The sequence below is a fragment of the Clupea harengus genome, chromosome 8, assembly GCF_900700415.2.
Source record: "Clupea harengus chromosome 8, Ch_v2.0.2, whole genome shotgun sequence".
Taxonomy (NCBI): domain Eukaryota; kingdom Metazoa; phylum Chordata; class Actinopteri; order Clupeiformes; family Clupeidae; genus Clupea; species Clupea harengus.
The window spans coordinates 7,898,744-7,922,431 of NC_045159.1; the positions used below are offsets into that span (position 1 = coordinate 7,898,744).

The 23,688-nt window shown below is 45.9% G+C and overlaps 1 protein-coding gene across 3 annotated transcripts in view; it reads left to right on the top strand.

Annotated features, from left to right (window-relative positions):
• Positions 1-3,933: 3,933 nt before the first annotated feature.
• The window catches only part of tiam1a (TIAM Rac1 associated GEF 1a), an 80,004-nt gene continuing 60,249 nt past the window's right edge, over positions 3,934-23,688 (top strand). For 2 of the 3 annotated variants that reach the window (XM_031571713.2, XM_031571716.2), the window contains exon 1: positions 3,934-4,100. The gene's annotated coding sequence lies outside the window, so the exon portion shown is untranslated. Of the gene's footprint in view, positions 4,101-21,068; positions 21,409-23,688 lie in introns of those variants that run through there. The other variant, XM_031571714.2, reaches the window with a different exon arrangement.

The following is a 23,688-nucleotide window of genomic DNA, read 5'->3' on the forward strand; positions in this document are numbered from 1 at the left end:
AGCATATGCCTCAAGAGTGGTTAAAAGGGTTTGAAAAATACTTATGGTGAATGATTTTATACATAGCTCAGTGTAACAATGACCTTCTACTTCTTAACTTGGCAATAGTATATAATAAATAAATATTTTCTCATTGCAGTTATGGTTTTTCCTCATCCAGTAACATGTTTATGGTCTAAACGGAGGTCTGTGAGGCTTTTATTTCCTGTTGTTTTCCAGCTCTGAGGGTGCTGGTTATTATCGCTGCTCAATTAGCCCCTCACCCCCTCATTACCTCAAAGCTGTCTTAGATTAGATTAGATTCAACTTTATTGTCATTGCACAGAGTACAAGTACTGAGGCAACGAAATGCAGTTTAGCATCCAACCAGAAGTGCAAAATAGCAAAAAGTGCAGAGTATGTGCATATGTAAAGTGTAATAAGTGAATAAATAGATATGTACAGTAAGAGATAGATATGCAATATGAACAGTAAGAAATGGATATGCAATATGAACAGTAATTGGGACAAGAATAGCAGCAATTGAGGTAAGAAGTGTAGGTATGATAAGTATATGTAAAGTGCAGGTGTAAGTATTAGTGGTGGTAATAAGTGAGATGAAGTGAAAGAGGTATTAGTAATATTATATTTAAGAGGTATTGTAGGTATAAGTACGATTAATACAGTAATAAGTGGTAGAAAAAAACATTCTGGTGCAAATGTTCAGTGGCTGGAGGAGGGTGTGGCAGTCAAGCCAGGGTGGAGGAGGGAAGTACAGTGCAAATGTTCAGTGGCTGGAGGAGGGTGTGTGGCAGTCAAGCCAGGGTGGAGGGGGGGAAGTACAGTCACTGAGGGAGATGTGTGTGGGGGTGGGGGGCAGAGTTCAGTAGAGTGACAGCCGCAGGGATGAAGCTGTTCCTGAACCTGCTGGTCCGGGGACGGAGCACCCTGTAGCGCCTCCCAGAGGGGAGGAGGGCAAACAGTCTGTGGTTGGGGTGAGAGCTGTCCTTTTCGATGCTGCGTGCCCTCCGCAGACATCTCTTGCTCTGGACAGCCTCAATGGTGGGGAGTGAGGAACCGGTGATGCTTTGGGCAGTTTTCACCACCCTCTGCAGTGATTTACGGTCCGCGACAGAGCAGCTGCCATACCATACTGAGATGCAGTTTGTAAGGATGCTCTCTATGGTACAGTGGTAGAAATTCTCTAGAATCTGAGGAGACAGATGGGCCTTCTTCAGTCTCCTCAGGAAGAAGAGACGCTGGTGTGCTTTCTTTACCAGGGATGAGGTGTTGAGGGTCCAAGAGAGGTCCTCAGAGATGTGGACACCCAGGAACTTGAAGCTGGCGACACGCTCAACCTCCATCCCGTTGATATGGATGGGGATGTGTGTGCCAGCTTTCTTCCTGAAGTCCACAATTAGCTCTTTGGTCTTCTTGGTGTTGAGAGCCAGGTTGTTGTCGGCGCACCACACCGCCAGGTGCTGGACCTCTTCTCTGTAGGCCGACTCATCGTTGTCACTGATGAGGCCAATCACCGTTGTGTCGTCTGCAAACTTGACAATGGTATTAGAACCATGTACAGGTGTGCAGTCGTAGGTGAAGAGGGAGTAGAGGAGAGGACCCTAACAGACTGGGGTCTTAACCTCAACCCCCACCACACACACACACACACACAGACACCCCCCCCCCCCCCCCACACACACACACACACACAGACACCCCCCCCCACACACACACACACACACACACACACACTCCCCCTCCTATTCATTCTCATCCCTCTTTCATCTCCTTTTTCGCCGGTCCTACTGCACTCTCTCCAGTGCTTTTCCCTTTGCTATCTCACCCAACTGCTTGACCTCAAAGTCCAGCCCTCAGTCCAGCATGTCTGAGCTCATCCTGAAGATATGAGCTGAAAAGAAATATACAATTCAGTTTCAGTAATTAAAATGAACACCTGCTTTTCATTTGGCACAGTAGTAATTTGACATGTAGGTGTTCTGGAGTGGGGAACAGGGGCGTGATCACATCCATTTTTCAGCTCCTGCTGCCAGTAGACAGTGTCCTATACCATACCTGTGGGAAGGAGTGCCCAGACGATGGTTACTTAGCAACGGTGGGACGGCCCCGTCGAGAGTGGAAGGGGGTGAGTCAGGAGGCTGGGTTGGCTGGCAGGCGGGCGCTTCTTTTGGCTGAGGTTACATAAAAGAACAACCCTCCCTCCCCACACACACACGCTTCAGAGCACTCATGACAACACCACGCTGCCGAGGGCCCTCTCTGGAGAGCCTCCCTCACTCCACCACGCAGGTCGAGGAGATTAACGATGAGAGAGTGATAAGGACTTGGTGTGCAGAGAAAGTGTGGCTTGGCTAAATTAACTTACTATGCACTGGCCAGGCAGTTCTTTGCTTACATTTGGCGTTTATGGGGCAAGAGTGCCCTGTTGGTGGTGGTGCTTGGGGGATGAGGGGACGGGGCTAAAGCAGGGGAATTTTTGACATGGCCCTATGGGTAATTGCTCTGATTGTACTGTGTGTATTTCTCTGTAAGCGTGTGTTTGTGTGTGTGTGTGTGTGTGTGTGTGTGTGTGTGTGTGTGTGTGTGTGTGTGTGTGTGTGTGTGTGTGTGTGTGTGTGTGTGTGTGTGTGTGTGTGTGTGTGTGTGTGTGTGTGCCTGCATTTGATTTTGTTGCTTTAAAGAGACCATAAATAATCGAGCCATGATGAACCACAAAAACATTTATAGAATTCCGATGAAGGGCCCCTCTGGATGAAGCCTGCTTCTCCTTGCGACCTGAGGGACCTCTGGACGTGGAGAGATATTTTTATGCTCATGTTAAATGTCTATGTCAGAGGATAGATGCCTCGTCTGACCCCGTTTCCTCACTGTGAACCAGGGGTCAGTGGGTGAGTTCCTACAAATAGCTGGGCCTTGCTGACCTGACCTCTCACCTTTGGCATGCCAGTTCACCGGATGGTCTCCATGGGAGCCATCTGAGATGTTCTGTCTGCATGCTCCAGTTCGAAGAGCATGGCAATACTGTTTACTGCTTCAGATGCCCCCCCACCCACCCCTCTCAGCTGGCTGCTTGATGCAGTGTATTTGAGCGAAGCGAATGCTAGTGCAGCCATATGGATGGGGGTGTTCCTGCAGCTCTAGAGTCTGCTCAGCTGAGGGAGATCTCCCTGGGCGACCGCGCTATGGCAACTAACCTATATCTCCAGTAGCCTACATAACGCTCGCTGAGTGTTCGCTTGTGTGTGGTCTGTTGGCATTTCTAGGTTTGCACACTTGAGCAACTTCTGAGCGCTCACGCTTTAGCTCTCCCACCTATTTTTGGGCCCATCTGTCATGTTACTCTGTCCATCGTTATCATGCGGGAAGTTGGTAAGGAGGAGGAAGACTTGAAAACGGAACAACATACAAGGCTGTGCCAAGGATGATGTTTAGTTGAAACGTTTGTGGCATCTGAGCCAGCTGAGGTTTCAAACTGTCCTCTTTTGCTGAATCTGTAACGCATTCGACAAATCAAACCACGTCCCTACTGAAGAGACACTTCCAGGGTTTCTGTTTCTGATCAAAGCATGAAAATAAATTTGATTTGCTTTGGAATAGGTCTGTGATATATTAAGGGCAATTTGTCTTGAGGGATAGGAGATGTTTATAAGATAGTTGATGTTCAGCTGAATCTATTGTGGAGAAAAGCCACTCGTGGTCTTCAGCAAACTGCAGCAGGGTTCTAATTAGCTCTCCTGTGCAAACATGTGCACTTGAGAGACTTTGATCAGAAGTTGATGTTTTATAGGCCTTTTGAGACATATTAAAGAGATAATGAGTTCAGAGTATACTTGGCTCTAGGCAGAGTTGATCTTTGGCCTGCTCTCAGTTTGAATAACCAGCTTTTGTTCTTCCTGGTCAAAGGGTGTGTGAACAAACACTTTTCCTAACAGTTCATCATCAGAGCAGCGGTTATTTAAATCCTGTATTCAAACCAGTTTCCTCAATGCAAATGACGGTTTCAGATGTGTATGCACTGATCCTGAGATAGACAGGAGCTCACAAAGTGCCCGAACTGAGCCACTGGGAACTGTAAGATAACAAAGTGAAGCAGAATCAAGGTAAGCTGCTATTTGCTTTGTTAAGCTAGTGAAAGTAGGCCACTGCCTAGTCAAGTAAAGAGGAGAAATATCTGCTTTGTGAATGAAGTGAGAGAAAAAGATATCACACGAAATTATTTCACTCCAGTTAAAGTCATGTTGGTTGGGTGGAACTATAGGCATCTCGTGTGATGCCATACTCTTTTTTTTTTCATGGAGACCTGTGTGTGTGTGTGTGTGTGTGTGTGAATCGGGGGTGTCGTTTTTGTGTGGTCAGTGAACAAATGCTTCTGCACCGTGTGTGTGTGTTTTTGCAGAGAGCAGTTGTCGAGTGTGTGTGAGTTCCTCTGCTCAGGTGTTAAGTGCTCTCATGCTCTCTGGGGAACAGGAACAGGGTGGCACACATTTCTCCCTCTGCCTCCATCTGGGTTCCGGAACTATGCATGGACACCTCACACATCATATGGGACTCCACATGACGGCTCTTTCGCCTCAAAAATGCATGAGATAATATGGCAGCATAGGGTTTTTTGTGGACCTTTGTTGCTCACATAATTTTTAGTTTATAATAAGTTATTTCCTCATTGATTTAATCCATCAATTTATAAATGAGAATGAAGATGCAAACCCCAAGTTCTACAATCGTAAATTGAGCCTGTGATGTAATCTACCTCATACTATTGCATCATACTATTGCACTGCATGTGGTCCTCTTGTGGTAGGCTGCTAATTGCTGTTAAGTGCCGGATCCTCATTTCAGGCTTTTTGCGTGTGCAGGCATGGCATGGCCAGTGCTGAGATTCTGATTGCGAATGAAATGCATGTGTGCAGAGCAGATGACAATGCTGTATGCTTGAAGCGAGAAGAAGAGAGAAAGATATCAAAAGGCCCTGGTGCCCACAGTGAGGTTTTCATGAGAGAGAACCTGGAGATGTCTCCCATTACCGGGATGAATACCTGAACCATTATATTTTGCATTCGTTGATTAATTTCATCCTTCGTTTATTCTCTCTCTCTCTCTCTCTCGCTGAGTGTGTGTGTGTGTGTGTGTTTTTGTGTGTGTGTGTGTGTGTGTGTGTGTGTGTGTGTGTGTGTGTGTGTGTGTGTGTATACATGGCTTTACACACTTGCAGCAGCATCTGACAGTTTGTCAGTCATTTGTTTGTCTAAGACAAGCCACATCAGCACTTGTTGTACAATAGATTTATTAACATAACATTTGTAATGACTTCTGTCGAGATCTATCTGACTTTCGTCATGGCAAAAGGTCCTGCCAGATCTTTTCATATTCGTATCAGTAAATCATCTTATTTAGTCATCAATCAAGACCTCCACGTGGGCACAGTCATGCCTTTATACATGCATGTATTTTCTGTATACTTTGTACATTGATGTCTATGTGAGAGGCTGTCTAGTAAATATTGTGAATTTCTGAATGCACCACCGTGCTCTTGCATGTTAATGCAGGTCTGATAGCCTCTAATAAAGAGAATCTTTTTATATTGCTTGGCCTACTTTAAAAGCAATACATCATCGAATTTTAATGAATATTTCCTTTTGTGGTAGGTTTAATTGTCCTGTGGTTGGAAGACGAAAGGCTTGCTCTTACATAGCCTTGTCTTCTTTGAGAGTGTGCATGTTGTCCTCTGCTTAAGACTTAAATATTTATCATAGACCATATGAGGCTTGCTCCTACGTAGCCTTGTCTTCTTTGAGAGTGTGCATGTTGTCCTCTGCTTAAGGCTTAAATATGTATCACAGACCATATGATTACAGGGGTAAATGTGTGGCATATGTTTCTGCAAAAATCCCCTGAGTTGTCCTTTGCTTGGGCAAAATATGAACATATTGAAACTCTGTGGTCGTACAGTCATTCTGGTTAGGAAGTAGGAAATGGAGTTGCCAAAGTGGCCCTGCTGATGCTGCTGAGACAGGGTGTCAGTGTGTCCATGTGTGTTAGTGTGTGTGTGTGAATGTATGTTTGTGTCCGTGTGTGTGAGTGTGAGTGTTTGTGTGAATGCGAGCATGTGTGTATGTTTCTGTGTGCGTGTGCACTTGTGTGTGTGTGTGTGTGTGTGTGTGTGTGTGGTGGGGGGAAGGTAAACGCCTCTGTGGGTGGTAGTTCTGCTGGCTCTCCATTTGAGGGGGGATTATATTCCCCTCTGTCCTCTGGGATGAGCCTTCTTCCGAGAGGAATTTTACCTTCTGATGTCTTAATCCCCCATGCACCCCCCCAAATACACTTAGCTTCTTGCTTCTAAACTGATGTTTAAGCATTTTTGCTAATGCTAGTGCTATCATTCTGCTGTGATTGTGTGTGTGTGTACAGAAGATAGTCGTTTAATGTGCAAATCTAAGGATTCAAAAAGGCTGAATGATTCTAAATGTGTGCGAATATAGGGGTGATACTGGGAGTGTAAAATTGTGTCTGAAAATGTTTGGGTATGCGGTTTATAGGTCTCTCTGAGTCTCCCTGAGAGGCTTGCGTGCATATGCGTACGAGGGAGAGTGACTAAGAGTGTGTTGCATCAGATGAACAAGGCAAGTCTGATCCAACGAGACAAGCAAAATTCCACCACTGGAGCCGCAGTCTGATTGCATCGCTGCTGCTTGACCTGGAAATAGGAAGTCATTCCCACAACTGAGGTGGAGGGTGGACGCTGAGGATGATGGGGGGGGGGGATTAGATGCCAAGGGCAGACTCTTCTCTGACACTGGCACGCCAGCTTTTATGTGCATGCCCCACATATCTCTACACTGTGCCATTGGTGCCCACTCACTAGCGTGGCTGTGTGTGTGTGTGTCAGTGGGGGGTGGCACTGGGTGACTGTGTAGTGCATTAGGGCAGTGAAGGGCAAGATGGGGTGCTGTAAGTGAGTCGTCTGCCGGTATGAGTGAAAAGACCCCTCCCCCCCATTCCCAGATGGTAATCAATAAGATATAATTCCATTTGTGAGCTACGGGAGAGGAGAGGCTGTTCGTTATTTTTATTATATAAACAAACATGAGCCATGGTCAATTAAAATGTCCTCACATGATGTCATGCTCTGTTTCATCTAAACTCTCTAATCTCTCTAATGCTCATAAATTAATGATCTTCTTCATGATTATTTGAAAGATAAAACCCAGGTGTGCCATCTGATATTTTGTCTGGTGCTCCAGGCAAACAAGCCAGCCCATAAAAGTGTGTTTATGAAAAAAGAAGTCGTGTTTTTTTAGCATGTGAAAAATGCAGATATTGAGATATTCTTGATGAGAAACAGGCTTCAAACATTCTATCGGACAACAATCTTTAAAGAACCCTCTGACGAAATGTTTTTTCGTAGAGCCTTTTGCTAAAGAAACTTCCAAAGCAGTTTACAATTGTATACAATAAAAACAATGCCGGGGAACTCACTAAATAAACACCTGCCTCAGTTTTGGACCCAAGACTGAAGTCACTGTCCTGATCAGGCTACAGACACTCATGCTTGTCAGTATTAAAAGCTTAACAAAGGTTGAACTCCAGCCCCTTCATCTGCATACACCAGGCTCTGTGAGGCCGTGTCTGTGTGTCTGTCTCACACACCACTGCTTTAATGTGTGTGTTTAATGTGGGCCAGTTGATACTGAGAGAGGAGCGTTTCTGTGTGTGTGAACCGAGCCATGCCTCATGGGACAGCTTGACACTGATTCTGTGTAAAAAGCTGCGCCCAGTGAGTGTCAAGTCTGTCACGTTTCTCATGGCGGTTGGAGGGACGAGAGACATGCTTTATTTCACACCGATTTGACTTCCATAGACTAATCACACACTGTTTTGAGCTTTTATGATATCAAAAGGTTACAGCATACCCCCTTCCAACCTAAAACAAATTGCATTTGCATAACAAGTACTTCGCTCTGATAATGTTCACCTGGTGTTTGTTTTTACCACTACAGACCAATTTGTTCAACTTGGCAATGTTTCACCACCTGAATGTGTGCGAAAGCGGTCACAGCGCGGTTCCGGTCTCCTCTGCCTGCCGTGGCACTGTTTGTTTGTGCAGGGTGCTGAACGCGCAACACGGGCCGCCTGCACGCGGAGCAGATAAACACACAAGCCAGAGGCTTTCTGTTCCAGTCAGCGCAGGAGAAGCCCCGCACAGCAGGGTCCCCCAAATAGGACTGCAGGCGCGAGTTTAGTGGTTCATCAAACAGAAGTCGAACACTCGCACACAAGCGAGCATACACAAGCATACAAGCGTTTTAATGGGATTCCTTTTTTCTGGCTGTGTTGGTAGCAGGGTAATATTTGTATATGGTGTCAGCTACGAATGTGATTATTATAAGGGTGCAAAACAGATATGTGTAGGGAAAGCTCAAGGGAAAGGTTATTCTATATGTGTGATTGTGCACCCATGTTGGTTATGCACTCTTGTTGGTTATGTAGTACACACTCACACACTCACACACACACACACCCACACCCACACCCACACCCACACCCACACCCACACCCACACACACACACACACACACACACACACACACACACACACACACACACACACACACAGCTATAGGGAATACCTGGTCAGTCTTATTTCATCTGACATGCATGCAGAATGATTCAGAGCATAAACATTCAGCCATGAGGTTTTACACTCCTATGAATCACTGACCTTAAAACCTGGCACCAAAAATACAAAATGTTGATTATTATCATTCTTATGGTTGAATCATAATCTCTGGCAGTGATGGAGGATAAACTTTTTTTTTTCATCTGCGCATCCATCCCCCCTCCCGCCAATCTCTGCCTGTAAGGGAGTGAAAGGTCAGGTTGTGACTTGGGCGTAGCCGGCGGAGAGGAAAAATCCGCCCTCAGCAAAGAGAAGGTCTCATGCAGGGTCAAGCCCCGCAACTCTGACCCACATTTGTCACTGTCAGTGGCTGAAAATGAGTGCTATCTGAGCAGACAACCAGGGAGTAGTGAGGGACTATGTCCATGTCCAGAGTCCGTCTGTGTCTCACTTACAAATGGTTTCTTGAAGGACAGAGTCAGAGGGCCCAGGGAGGCACCGGTGCTGCTGGATGATGTATAAGGCTAAATAGAACGAACGGATAAATAACGAACGAATAAAACGAATGGGCTTAGTTCAAACAAACACTTTAAAGGCAACAAAACCAAGGTTGACACGAAGCCAACAGGACTTGCATCAATATATGGATATTTTATGTTTTGAATAAAATTGAATTAACGTTGCATTCCTTGATTGTAATCCAATACACTTTTTTTGTCAAATTCAGCTTATTTCTCCTGTCTGTTCTGTTCTGTTCTTTGGCTTGTACAGAGTCCTGGTGTTGTAAATGGGAAACTAACAAAGTGGCTTGGGCTGAGTTATACACTATCCCAACCAATCACACGCATGGCTACATTGCTTCCGGAACACCAAAGAGAGGGCTGTTTCTAATTGACTCATGTTCATTTTAGTTCAAATATAAAAAAAATGTTTTGCCAGGATCGAGGACTCTACCTTTAACCACATTTAATCACCTCTCTTGCCTCAGAAACAGACATGACATGCATTAGAAAGAATGTCAAAAATACTTCTAAACTTCTAAGCCAGAGCAATGTTTTCAATAATTTATCCAACAGTAGTACATTATCTTTGCATCTTTCTATCTGTTTAAATGGACTATATTATTCAGAAATAAAACATGGCCCTTTAAATCATCTATAGTATGGCTATGAAATGTAGACTTGGACTCTCGCCTCCCCTATGTTTACTGACTATCAGTGTGTGATACTTTGCATGTCCGCAAAGTATGTTGTCGGGCGAGGAAACTCTGCGTTTACAGCTGTTTATTTTCAGAACAAGCATGACCTTTCAGAAGTCCACCCCATCAACGCACGCAAACACACTTAAAAACACTCAAATCCGCTTCCGCCAAAAAACACTGTGTTTTCCCCTGCTCAAGATTATCCATGTTACTTGTTTGAGTTGGCATGACAGAATATTTCCTGTTCATTTCATTATTTGCGCGTGTACGCTGCCGACTGGCAGAAGACTACAGTGTCGTCCAAACTGTATATTTTCACTGAATACTCCCATACACATTTCCATGGTGAAGGACACCATTTTAGACTCTGTTATACCGATTCCATGTTTAAGTGTAACACACTTGAAATGTATACATCTACCTGTGCACACATACATTTCACCGCTTTTGACCTTACTCTAAGAAATGAAGGGCAATTGATCCTTTCTCTCAGACACACACTGTAACCTGCCCTGCTATTTTGAGACTAAGTGTGTGGCAGCTCTTTATTTCACACCTGCGAGGCTGGCGAGACCCATTGGTGTTATTTGTGGGTAAGGTTGTTTGTATGACATGGCAGGGGCTTTGGAGTCAGGGTCATGACTGCTGCTAGTCTAACTTTAGCAGAACATCTCCACGCCTCATGATGCTGTGTGTGCTGTCTAGAGACTGGTTTTATGGTGCCCAAGAGGGATGGTTGTCCTACATGTGATGGAAGGAGAGCGAAAGAGACAGAGAAAGATAGAGAAACACTGGAGAGTTTTCTCCAGAGGTCTGTAATGATGCCTTAGAGGGCTAATTGTACGGTTCTGTGTTTTCTCTCTGCCGTGTGACAGGAACGGGGCTCGCCTGCATCAGACCGTTGTCAGGTCCTGCTGCCTAGAGCTTCAGAGCTTAAAAGAGGCCTGTGAGGAGCCATTTCATGTCTGGACATCCATCCTCCTGTCCTGTCTATCACTCTCACCTCCTGTGTCTTTTCCTCTCCTCTGCAATCCCCCTCCTTTCTGGATGTGAATGTTACGTCTGTCGCTGCCTTTAAACTGCAGTCTCAAAACCTGTCCTTCACGCTGCACAATAAAGATCAAGCAGAACTGAATCCCTTGGCGGATCCAAAAGCAATTCTGATTAAGAAAAGGGGATAAAGTTGTATATTTATACTTATAACAAGATTAATTCCATGTTTTTTTTCTTTACCATTTTGTTGTTTTGTTAGAGGTTACACACTAAAACATGAATGTATAGTTGATACTCAGGCAAGTAATCCAATTTCCCGCCTTACCAGTGAGGAGTGAGGAGCACTGTGTAATAACAGCCTCATCTCCACTGTTGATAAACTCTATCACACACCTGCCACACACACACACACACACACACACACACATACACCTGCCACGCACACACACACACACACACACACACACACACACACACACACACACACACACACACACACACACACACACACACACACACACAGAGAGCACCACATTCATGTTTCACTTGAAGCACCTGCGTGAAGAAGCCGCCGCCTAATCTTCCTCTCATGAAGACATCCAGACTGACTGTCATTAGTGAGCCTCCACTGCACGAGTGGCAGCCCTCATCTCCATGGCATTAACCTGCATCCTGCAGCAGGCTGTCTGACGTGACGGCATCTCATGTCACACTCAGCTCACATTGTCTGAATGTCACACAGAGGCCTACGACCCCCCCCCCCCCACACACACACACACACACACACCCCCAGCCAATCAGCATCCCCTTTTTTGTAGCGCCACCAAAGCCTCTATCTGTCTGCATAGATTTGCATCCTAATTTCAGGAGAAATCAAATCCAGCTCTGATGGAATGCTTTTCATTTCGGGTGAGGGTGGGTGGCATGTGTTTGCGCATGTGCGTGTGTGCGTGTGTGCGTGTGTGTTGGGGAGGGTGGGGATGGTGCACATGTTTGCGTGTGTGTTATTCTCAAATTAATTTTCGCAATCGGTCACTTCAATGCCATGGAGACTTCCATGCCCAACCCCCCCCCCCCCCCCCCCCCCGCCCCCACCCCCCTCTCTCTTTTTCTGCATGGTTTGAGCATTTTGCTTGATTTGTGCGGCGCTCCCCAGGCCAAGTGCTTTGATGTCAATTGGAGAGGTTTTGTGGCCCTGGTACACACAGACTGGGAGCCCTGCCTAACGAGGCTCTGTGGAGACCAGGCCAGCACTGCTCAGCACTTTAGAGAGGACCACTTAAGCCCTCTCCCTCTCTTTTCTTCTGCACTCCATCCCTTACTCTTTCTTTCTTCCTTTCTCTCACTTATTCTTTCTCTCTTTCTGTCTTTCTCTCCTTCTCTTTCTTTCATTCTCTCTTCCTTACCCACTTTTCTTTCACTCTGTCTCACTCTCATGACCAGGGTTCAGAAGGTTGCTTTTGAAATGTAATAGGTTACTAGGTAACAGATTACTAGTTACCATGTTTTTGATTGGCAGAAGAGAAGCGGTGCAAATTCAAACAAGAGAACCAATAAAAAAACAATGCTCATTTGAAATTTGAATGCATGCTGCCAAGTGTGTTCTATTCTACATATAAGCTTTAAAGCTTTTTACCAAAAAGAATATATTCACATGTAACCTCTTTATAGTGACCAACATTTTGATAAGTGACTATAACTTAATAGCACATTTTTTTCTCAGTAACTGTAATGGAATTCAGTTACATTTATTTTGTAATTTAATTATGGAACTCCGTTATTCCCCAACCCCGCTTACTACCCCTTGCTATGTCACTATTTCCCTCCCTCCCTCTCTCTCTCTCTCTCTCTGTCCCTCTCTCTCTCTCCCTCTCTCTCCATCTCTCACTGTGAGTTCCTCCAATTTTCTCTCTCTCTCACCTATTCCCCCTGCATCTTTTTCTCACCTTCACTCATGGTTTCTCTCGCACGCTATCTGTAATTTTTTCACTGAATAGGCCCAGACTGAACACGTTTCTGAGCACATTCATTTCATGGATAGTAGGAACTACATTTTATATTTTGAACAGGTTTTAATCAGATTCCCTCTCTTCCCTTTTCATATACTCCTTATCGCTTTCACACCTGGGACAATGTCTGATCAGACAGAGATTGGTGAAGCTGCTGGAGACGCGTGTGTGTCCTTTGCTCTCAGTGTGTGGATGTGTGTGTGTGTGCGTGTGTGTGTGTGTGTGCGTGTGTGTACATGTGTGTGTGTGTGTGTGTGTGTACATGTGTGTGTGCATGTGTGTACATGTGTGTGTGGGTGTGTGTGTGTGTGTGTACATGCGTGTGTGTGTGTGTGTGTGTGTGTGTGTGTGTGTGTGTGTGTGTATGTGTGTGCGTGTGTGCGTGTGTGTACATGTGTGTGTGTATTTGTGGGTGCATGTGTGTGTCATATGTAATAATCTGCTAATGCGTTTCATTAGCATGCATATAGCTGCTCAGATCCTGTCAATCAGCCTGAAAAGGGCTTAGGAGCAGGACTGGAGTAATGCGTCCCCCATCACTAATGCTGCCAGACATGCAGGCTCCTCCAGCAGAGGCTACTCCAGTCAACGTATCCTCAAAGGATTCCCAAAGCCGGCGCATGATTTATCCACATCACAGTCTAATTCATGACATCCCTACAGAAATGCATATTAGAAAACCGCAAATGGCGATCCAATGGGAATCTCATTTGCGTGTCGTCTGCACTCTGACCTCTCGTCTTCGCGCCTTCGCCGTTGTAATAACATCCTCGCTGTTATTCATATTCATTCGGTCCATTTGCATTTTGAATGGTTGCTTGTAATGTGGTGTCATAACTTGAAATGCCGTTGGAGTCGGGGGTTTCCCCCTTCAGCTAGAAGATGGCAGAGAGCAGATGGACATGTTTACTCTCGCTGCCACATATCACTGATAGTGGATAGAGATGGAAATGGAGTCGATGGAGCCGGGGCTAAATTATACTGCTGATCAGTCTTGGACTGCAGCTCTTCTCTCCATCTCTCTCTGGATATAGAAATGATTTGGTAGCACTTGTGTTTAACTGGTGATATACACTGATTGGACCACCATTAATCTACAAAATGTGTTTAGTAAAGGTCTCTCTTTAAAAGTCTCTCTCTCTCCTTCTCCCTTGTCTGGGTTTATGTCTTACTGTGTGTCTATCTGTGTGTGTGTGAGTGTGTTTAGATTTGTGCTCTTCAGTTACTACTCCGTAAGTCTGTTTAAGTCTGTGGAGATAATGTCATTTTTATTTTAGGAGAGAGGAGACAGACTCTCTCGCATCACATCCTGTGTGCCCCTAAGGGGGTAACTATCCCAAAGAGGAATGGTCTGTTCATCTGGAGTGTGTCTTTGCCAGCATTCACTGAAATCCCTGTGTCCTGAACACAACCGCATCTTGCATGTGTTACCTCTTCAGCTGGCCAGCGGACAGTGGACGCTTGCTGCGCAGGAGCAGGAGCAGTCCCAAATATTCACAGCAGGGCTCCTCTCCTACACCCTCTGCCCCCAGCACACAGGCAGGAGGATGTGTCAGAAATATAAACATAAATATTCATTATCGCATTCCAATTTGACCTTGATGTTAGAATTTACATTTAAGTGGTGTGTGTGTGTGTGTGTGTGTGTGTGTGTGTGTGACTTGTGGTGTGTTAATCAGAATGCCCGCGGAGGAAAACATTACTGTACTATTACTTTGCTATTCTTTTGGGTTTTTCAGTTCACTTCTTTCTTTCTTTCTGTCTGTCTGTCTGTCCATCTGTCTGCCTGTCTGTCTGTCTGTCCATCTGTCTGTCTGTCCTTCTTTCTCCCTTCCTTCTTTTCCTTTTTTTCCTTTTCTTCTCCAATACACTTAAGTGGAATCTCCCTACTTCCTGTTTTTGTCGGTCGGTTAAGCCATAAACCCACTCGCCGTGGCCTCATGCAAATAAAGTTGCAACAGCTGTTATCAGGGGAGGGGCTGTGGTCCAGTGAGGAGGGTGAGATCATGAGATCCGAAAGCTGTTCTAGATGACCCGCTTGGTGTCAATGCACAGAGGTCCAAATATGATCTTAGAAACACCACGCCAAGTTTTATTACTGTCCTATATTAAATGCAATCAAAAAACCTCCATAGGGGTTTGTCAACTTGTCCAAAGAAACGATGCAAAAGACGAAGGGGGTCTGGTTAGCACCCTTTCTCCTCCTTCGAATCTTGTCTGGAGCATTAGCGGCCAGAGGGAGTTTGGTTGTGTTGTGAGCGCAGAGTTGTAAGCCTGGCAGCGCTGGTGTGGTGCTGTACTGGACTCCCGCTGCTGTTGTGAGGTCTTTAAAAGCACACCAGCTCACCAAAGTCTGTGTGAAACAAGAGCTGCAGTCAGTTTTAATGGCTTACCGCAGGTAACAGCAGAGAGCTAACGTCAAAACGCCAAACAAGGGCTGTCTGTAGGGGAGCAGCACCTGTCAGCTCTGTTACCCATCTCACCAGAAAGCCCCTTTCCCACAGGTTCTGGGGGAGAAGTCTGACTCCATTTTATTTCTCACCACTGGAATAACAGTGGTCATACGGTGAGGTGGGATGTTGCAGCTGTGTTGATAATGGCACAAAGAAATACTCAGATTATCCTCAGAGAAATAAACAGGCCTAATCTTAGAGTCTTCTCCTCTGCGTAAGGGCAGAAATGAAAGCTCTCCTTTGGGATGGAAGGCTAAGCCAAGGTAAGGAAGATTTAATTATGCTGAGAATAATTAAATAAATGCGAAGATAAACTGAGGTTGTGTTCCTCACGAGGCACAAAGGATCATGGGGAGGATGGAGGGTTGGGGTGTTAGTGCAGATGTCATGTGGAGGACGCACATTATCAACAACATGCAAATGTTCAAAAGCTTCTCTCAGCTTTCCAAAGTCCAGTTGTGGGCTTTCCACTATCGTTATCTTTCCTTTCCTGAAACCACATCTTAATGGTTTACCTGGACCAAATGCCTTTTTTTCCATGAAAAGGGAAGGTTATTCTTTGAAAAAGAGCTTATGTGTATATCAATGCACATGTTGACATGTAGTTATCAGTCCCATGGTTGTCAGTTGTGTCAATGTTTCCCCTTTGCTTTTGCTAAGCTGCCAGTGCTTCTCATCTAACAGCTAACCACTGACAGTGACACGACTCAGTGATTTTTTTCTCCTCGAGCCTCCTGGGTTGAGGTGGCGCAGACGCTGGACGTGGAGGAGCTCCATCCTGCCATGGCTTCCCCACTCTGAGTTCCCCCTGTTCTATTGTTAGACCTGCAGTCTTTTTATTATTCATCATTTCTGCTCGCTCCGCTGCTGACAATGACTTGATCACATCTGATGGCATTAGTGGGGGTGTAAGCTGGAGTGTGTGTATGGTATGTGTGTGTGTGTGTTTGTGTGTGTGTGTGTGTGTGTGTGTGTGTGTGTGTGTGTGTGTGTGTGTGTGTGTGTGTGTGTGTGTCTGTGTGTGTGTGTGTGTGTGTGTGTGTGTGTGTGTGTGTGTGTGAGTGTGTGCATGGTGGGGGGTGGGGCTGCGCAATCTGTATGTGTCTATACGTGAAAATGGCAGTGGCCTACATTTCCATGGCCGCAATGACCCCTTTCCCTTTCCATGGTCCGCCTCCCTCTATAGCTGTCCGCCGATAAGCGCTGATAAGAGGGCCTGATAAGATTGACAGGTGTTGTCTCAGGTGGAGGAGGAGCAGAGGCCAGGTGTGGGGCAGGTGTGGGGCAGTGCTGGCTCTGTTGTCTCTCTCTCTCTCCGTGCAGTTCGCCTTCGCACACCTGCCATGTAGTACACACTACACGTTCGCAAAAAAGCACTTACTAGCACTAAACTAAACACTTCTCCACAAAGTGTGCGAAGCAGTACACTACTAAGGCAGGCTTTCACGAAAACTGGATGCATGAAGATGACAGAAGACAAGCCAGAAGTAATCCCAGAATAGCTTTTCTTAAGAGGATGGTGTTGTGCTGTTGGGTGGCAATGGTGATATAATGCAGCAAAAGTGACAAGACAGAAACGTTCCCTACAAGTTGCATTGCTCTTACCGTCAGAGCCGCTCCACACATCAAGGACTCACTTCACAGGGCCTGTGTGCATCTTGGCTGCATGGCACAAGCTGTTTTTAGCGCTATGAAAACCCGCCTCTTAACTGTAAAGCAGTTAATTACATTGAACACTGCAATAGCAAACAGGGTTAGACTGCAGCATCCATGTGACTGTTGCCATGAATTATGGAGCAACTGATTCGACACGCTATGTAATATTTAACATACTTTTGATTCATACAACATCTACAGGCACAATCGCTAAGCAACATGCAAAATGTATATTTAAAAGGATCTGGAAAATATTGCTAAAGTGATTCAAACGAACAAGCTCAAAGGTCCTGCCTGGTGTTTTGCAGTCTCTGATGCTATGGCGATGTGTCTTCTTCTAGTCTATATATCTGAATTGGGACCCTGCTGTACTTGGGTTGAGTGTCGTCTGCTTTAAGCAGCTGCACAGCTGGGCTGTGCACTAAGCTGCCTGGCACAAACAGGAGGACGGGAGATGTGAGAGAGGAATCCCCCAGCTGCCCGAGGAAAAAAGATCGAGCCCCAAATGAATAAACCATGTCAATCAGCACCACAAAGAGGAGCCTGCCTTTACTGTGCACTTAGACGGGAGCGCTGGGGGAGAGATAGGGGGAGCACTGATGTTTTGGGGAGGATGGGGGAGGCTGGTGGGGTAACGAGGTGTGGGAGATAAAGAAGGGTGGACTCTTCGAATCTTCACACTCGATCAGATTCTTTTTTTTATTTTTTATTGTCGCATTGCCTTTTGGGTCTCCTTCACTCCGAACCCCTGCTCCCTCTCTCTCTCTTTCTTTCTCTCGCTCTTCGCCACTCTCTCTTACTATCTCTTCCATCGTCATAGTCTCCTTTTCTTTTCGATCATGTGCAATCAGAGCTGGCGGGGGTTTGGAGATAAGGAATAGCAGCTTTGCCAGCGGCATTGTGTTTAGCTTGTCTGAAGTGAGTTTGTGTGTGTGTGCGTGTGTGTGCGTGTGTGTGTGTGTGTGCGTGTGTGTGTGTGTGTGTGTGTGTGTGTGTGTGTGTGTGTATGTGTGTGTGTGTGTGTGTGTGCTGGCGGGAGGGGGGGTTCTTTTATTTAGGTTTGATGGCTGCTGGCACGGCTACTCTGACTAGCTCCTCCCTTGTCACCTCCAGAGGTTCTGTTCATTCCCAATGCTGTCTTACCAGACAAAATATGATACAGCTAAAATGAATTCCACATTCTATGGAACATCCTGGCACACTGCATTATTCTCAATGCTCTTTGCTAATGTAGCTTAATTCTGGTTAAGGGACATGACAGAAACCCCCACTGGTTGACACGAGGACAGCCCTGACAGGTGGAGGTGTTCAGCTTGACTGGACTTGCTCACACATGCTGGTTTGCCTTTCTTAAGAGTCACTGAGGGAATGCAGTTCTGCTGCCCAGGACCATCACACCCAGCAGTACCCACATGTGACTCACTGAGGAGTGACAGGTCCTCTCTGGTCCCTCCACAGAGAGAGAGTCAGAGAACCAAACTGCTGAGGTTGGAAATCCTCAACATGTCTGATTGACATCTAAATGTTTGTGTGTTTTCCATCTATCAAGTACATCGTCAGTGCTCTTCAGGGTGTTTGTCATGGTGATCTCAGGATGCATGAAATCATTGTAGTACAAACGCCTGATTGCTTAGAGATACACACAGGCACTGTACTGTACCACACCAGCACCACACCAGTCAGACTCACATATGACTTCATTTTAACCCTCATGTCACAACCTGCCTAGCAGAAGCAGCAGCAAAGCACCTGACATTCCCACTGTTCTTTCATTTGGCTTCATTAAAATTGGCTGGCCTGCCTATTACCTCATTGCAACAAGATAATAGGAGTGTAATTATTTATGAAATAATAAAAGGTTCTGATATGCATCAGCCACTGAGCGCATTTCCCAACTGTAGTATTAAACAGTCACTCAGTCTGTCACATGTAATTGGAAATACTACATGGCTATTTGCATATACTCTAATGGAGGCCATTTGTGTTCATTCTGTTAAGGGCCACACGCATTCAGGAACAATTTAATTATCTGTTGTGTTCTGTTCAGTTTGTGCAGCTTTAGCCTGTACACCGCCGAGGGTTGTTTTTCCTGAACATCGCCAGGCCCCGAGGTTGTTTTTCAGTTGCCTGGGAAGCAGCATCTCTCTCTCTCTCTCTGTCTTGAACGTTTTTAACCTCCCCAGTCAGAATGTGACGTGCTAGTTTGCCAGAAGGACGCAATTGGAATGTCACCAACGCCCTGAGGATGTCAGGTGTGTTCATCAGCAGAAACCTTCTCTCTCCTTGCTAAAAAGCAGGAATGTGTTCAAGAGTTTAAAGCCACTGCAGGACAGCTAGCTAGTCCAAGGCTGTTGGAACATGTTTAGCTTTGACCAGTTTGGGGGGAATATGGACAAGATGAGCTAATTCCCTGAGCTCACACCCCCTCACCATATTACCACCCAGGCACCTGAACCAGTATGCTAAATAACTTGATAAGTCTGTTAATATTCTGTTTTTCATAATGGTGCTGCCTTAAAATGAGACTAAAAATAAGACCCTCAGTGTACACGCTACTAGTTCATACTCATACTAGTACAGTATTCATGGTCATATAGCTTTTAACATCCATTTTGTAGTAGGGATGTCTAGCACACTAGCTCGTGTGACATTGTGCACGGTGCTTTTAGCAGTGAGAAGAGAAACAACTGAAGACAGGAGGGACTGTGTGATAGCGCTCCTTTCACATAAAAGGCTAAGTGCTGAATCAGCCACCAGAGCAGCAGCTTTCTTAAGCGCTCTGATTCTGTCCGTCTTAATCACAGCGTCTAGACGCAGCGATCCACCCTTATTTCCCACACACACCCACATATGTTGTGCGCTCTCACCACGCACACATTCAAACACAAATAAACATGAAATAAATAAGCGTGCACATTGCGTAGGCACACACACACACACACACACACACACACACACACACACACACACACACACACATCTGGAGGATCATATGAGCCTGAGGAGCTGCCTCTGATTCAATGTACATGCAAAGTGAGACTGTCACTGTGAATTGCACATCGAAACCAGAGCTCTCTCCTCCCTCTCTCTCTCTCTCTCTCTCTCTCTCTCTCTCTCCATCTGTCTCTGTGTTTCACTCATACCTCTCCTCAGTCCCTTTCTCTGTCTTCCTTATTCATTCATGTTATCTGCATTTCACATCTTAGACTTTATCTCAGATAACTGTGATTCCATCAGATAAGTGTGGCATCCTGTGTGTGCGGTGACAGTTGACATGCTATACAGGCGAGCTCTGGCACTAAGGTGTTGTAACCGGTCCAGTCGAAGCCAGCGACACGCCTTAGAAACACACGCACGCACACACACATACACACACACACACACCTTCCAGACCTCTGTGTTTTCCTGGTATTTACTCATTACTCATTTACCCGCAATTACAGTATATGCTTCTCACAAACAAAAGAATCTTAGTGCCATGTGATCCCACCCCTCTCTCTCTCTCTGTCTTTCTCTCTCTTGCCTGCTGTGGTTTTAATCTCTGATTTCAGAGATCTGGTTCCCACGCTCTCTCACTTCCAGATAGGAGAGCATCCAAATAAGGATGTGAGTGGTGAGGACACTGGGGGGAAACAAGATGGGGGATGGTGGGGCTTCTGGCTGGACAGATTTTCATACTTTATTAATGCTGCTCAGAAATGCTGCTTAAATGATTCACACGTTGTTGTTTTTTTCAAACACTCTTTTGACTGTCATTAAACTGTATAATATAGGCTACTTCTTTGTGTGTTTCTGTGTGTGTGTGTGTGTGTGTGTGTGTGTGTGTGTGTTTCTGTGTGTGTGTGTGTGTGTGTGTGTGTGGGTGTGTGACGGAGTCTGCCTGCATGTGTATGAACTTTGCGAACCCAGGAGCCAGCAATTAAAAAAGATACAGGGGGCATTTTGTGACTTCAAGGCAGAGCCCCAACATCCATGCTGGTAGTCGATCGGAGTCTGGGGGAGGTGAAATTGGAGAGGCAGAGAGGGGGAGGAGTGGAGGAAAGGGGGAGGGTAGAGTGAGAGCAGACAAGTGAGAGAGAGAGAGAGAGAGAGAGAGAGAGAGGGAGGGAGGAGAGGGAGGGTGAAAGAGGAGGGAGATGTACACACACTCACACACGCGGGAGCTCTCACACCCCTCTAACTGGTCTGAGTGGAAGGACTCATACACACACACACACACATGCTCACACACAGAGACGCGCACATTAGCCTCAGAACGGAGAGGGTGAGTGCGTGCGTTTGAGTGGCGCTAGCTTCAAAGAGACGCTGGGAGATACTGACGTGCCTGAGAGGAGTTTGGAAAAACGCTGTGGTGGAAATGAACCTGAGGGGAGCGGGAAGCAGCCTCTGATACCGGGAGTTCACACAGAGACAGAGACACGGCGACAGAGACAGCGGCAGCAGTGGGAGTAAGAGAGGCTGAGTGAGAGAGAGAGAGAGGTGAGATTTCATGGCTACATTTTTGGGCTCTTAAGCACACTCTGCAGAGCTGGTGTCATTATGTGCAGTGTGTGTGTGTGCAGTGTGTCTTTATAGCCTGTTTGAGTGTGTGTGTGTTTGGAAAGTCTGAAACAAATGCTGCTGTGGTTGTAAAGGCTCTCCAGGCAGAAGAATTAGTGTGTGTGTGTGTGTGTGTGTGTGTGTGTGTGTGTGTGAGAGGGGAGATCTCCCATCTGTCTTTATTACTTCAGGGCAGCGCTGTTGTGCTTTTGAAAACTGTTTGGATCTTGGACTTTCTTTGAAAGAAATCTGTCCCACACCACATGTAATACAACTCATGGTAGCTCTCTAGTAGTCTCCACTGTGCTAGTAAGCTCACTAGTATCCATGCCTGGCCACGCTCTTCTCTTATGCTTTGTTATGAGTTATTTGTCATGAGTCTTTTGAAGTTTATCCTATATGAGATATGTTGACTGCAAAGTCACTTAACAGACACGGGAGTTAAACGTGTTGGTATGTGCGAGTGCGAGTGTGAGCATGTGTGTGGTCTGGGTCCATGTGACGAAGCTGAGAGGACAGTAGATCACTGTGATGGCTAACACAAACTCAATATGGGCATTGTCAAGGGGAGATTATTATAAGGGGCAAATGACAGGGAGAAATGAGAAGCAGCAGGCCAGAGAGGACTGAACTGCAGACAGGACGCGAGGAGAGAGAGACAGGACACAAGGAGACAGAGACAGGAGGGGGTGAGAGACACTGTCAAGAAAAGTTGACAACGTGACAAGAGACAGGAATGAGAGAGAGAAAGGGAGAATGAGAGAAATGCAGATGGGACAGAAATTCAGTGCACTCTTTCTTTTGGTCATCACAAGGGCAAAGGTCAGGTCCCAGGGTCCCAGCTGCTCTGGGGGTCACTGTAAGCATCCAGACGACCTGAGAGAGCAGTGGGGACCAGATTCCTGAGCCTATACACACACACACACACACACACACACACACACACACACACACACACACACACGCACAGCCTGCCCACATTGACAGTGCACTCCCGTCAATGAGTGACCATGCTGAGATTGTGGCACGGTGTTGGGAGAGTCTTTGAATTGTTTGAAGGGGAGTGTCTGCAGTTTTGTCTCAGACAAAAGAACTGGAAGTGAAAGAGCACAATGAAGCCTGGTACAAACAGTTGCAGCGTAGAGACTATTGGAGCAATCGTGTAGCCCACTAAAGCCAGCAGGTACCATCCACACATGGGTCCTGGACAAAGGAGACAGTTTGCATTAGACCACTGATCAATATGTCTCTCTCGCTCCCTGTGTGTATGTGTGTGTTTGTGTATGTTTGTGTTTATGTTTATGTGTTTGGTAAGGTGTTGGGTGTGTTTATGGTGTATACATTTTTCACCTATACACACACACACACACACACACACACACAGACACTTACAAAGGAGTCAGGAAGTGACACAAAGGAAACACATTCTTTCCTGGAAAATGGAACTGTGCCACTTAGCGGTGTTATCAGAGAAATCTTTATTATCTGGCACTGTGGGTTTTAAGTCATGCTCACCACTCCAGCACTCTGTGGCTCTAAGGAAGTAGCAACGAAGCACGCGCCTCGCTATCTCCACCCTCTTGAAGCAAGATACAGGGAATTAAAGCGCATTTGCCCACCGATATCAGATTGACACGGCCAGGGCTCAAACTTCACTATTTCACTCCACTCCAGGGCATTCATAAGTACAGTGGCCATAATCACAGAAGACCAAGAAATGGTTCATTGGATAGAGTAATTGGAGTCGGATTTTATAATTAAAATCAAACATTTTCTTCTGATAAGCAGCTATTATCTCTGTGTGTTTCATATGTGACAGATCTGAATGTTCCGCGTCTGCTTAATAGAGCTCGATGGGGTCTTGTGTGTTTAAGGGAATGTGTGTGTGTGTGTGTGTGTGTGTGTGTGTGTGTGTGTGTGTGTGTGTGTGTGTGTATGTGTGTGTTTGGTTTAAATGAGGTCTTGTGAATGATTTGCTCTGCTGGCTGAGTGGCTTTGTTGCCTGCGGTGGATGAGATGAGTAGCAGAGTGCTCTCTCTAACCCCAGGGTTCTCTCTCTCTCTCTCTCTCTCTCTCTCTCCCTCTCCCTCTCTCTCTCTCTCTCTCCCTCTCTCTCTCTCTCTCATGCAGACACACAAGGATATGCACACACAAAACACATACAGCATGCATGCACACAGACATACACACACAATATGCACAATACTCATACACTCACAC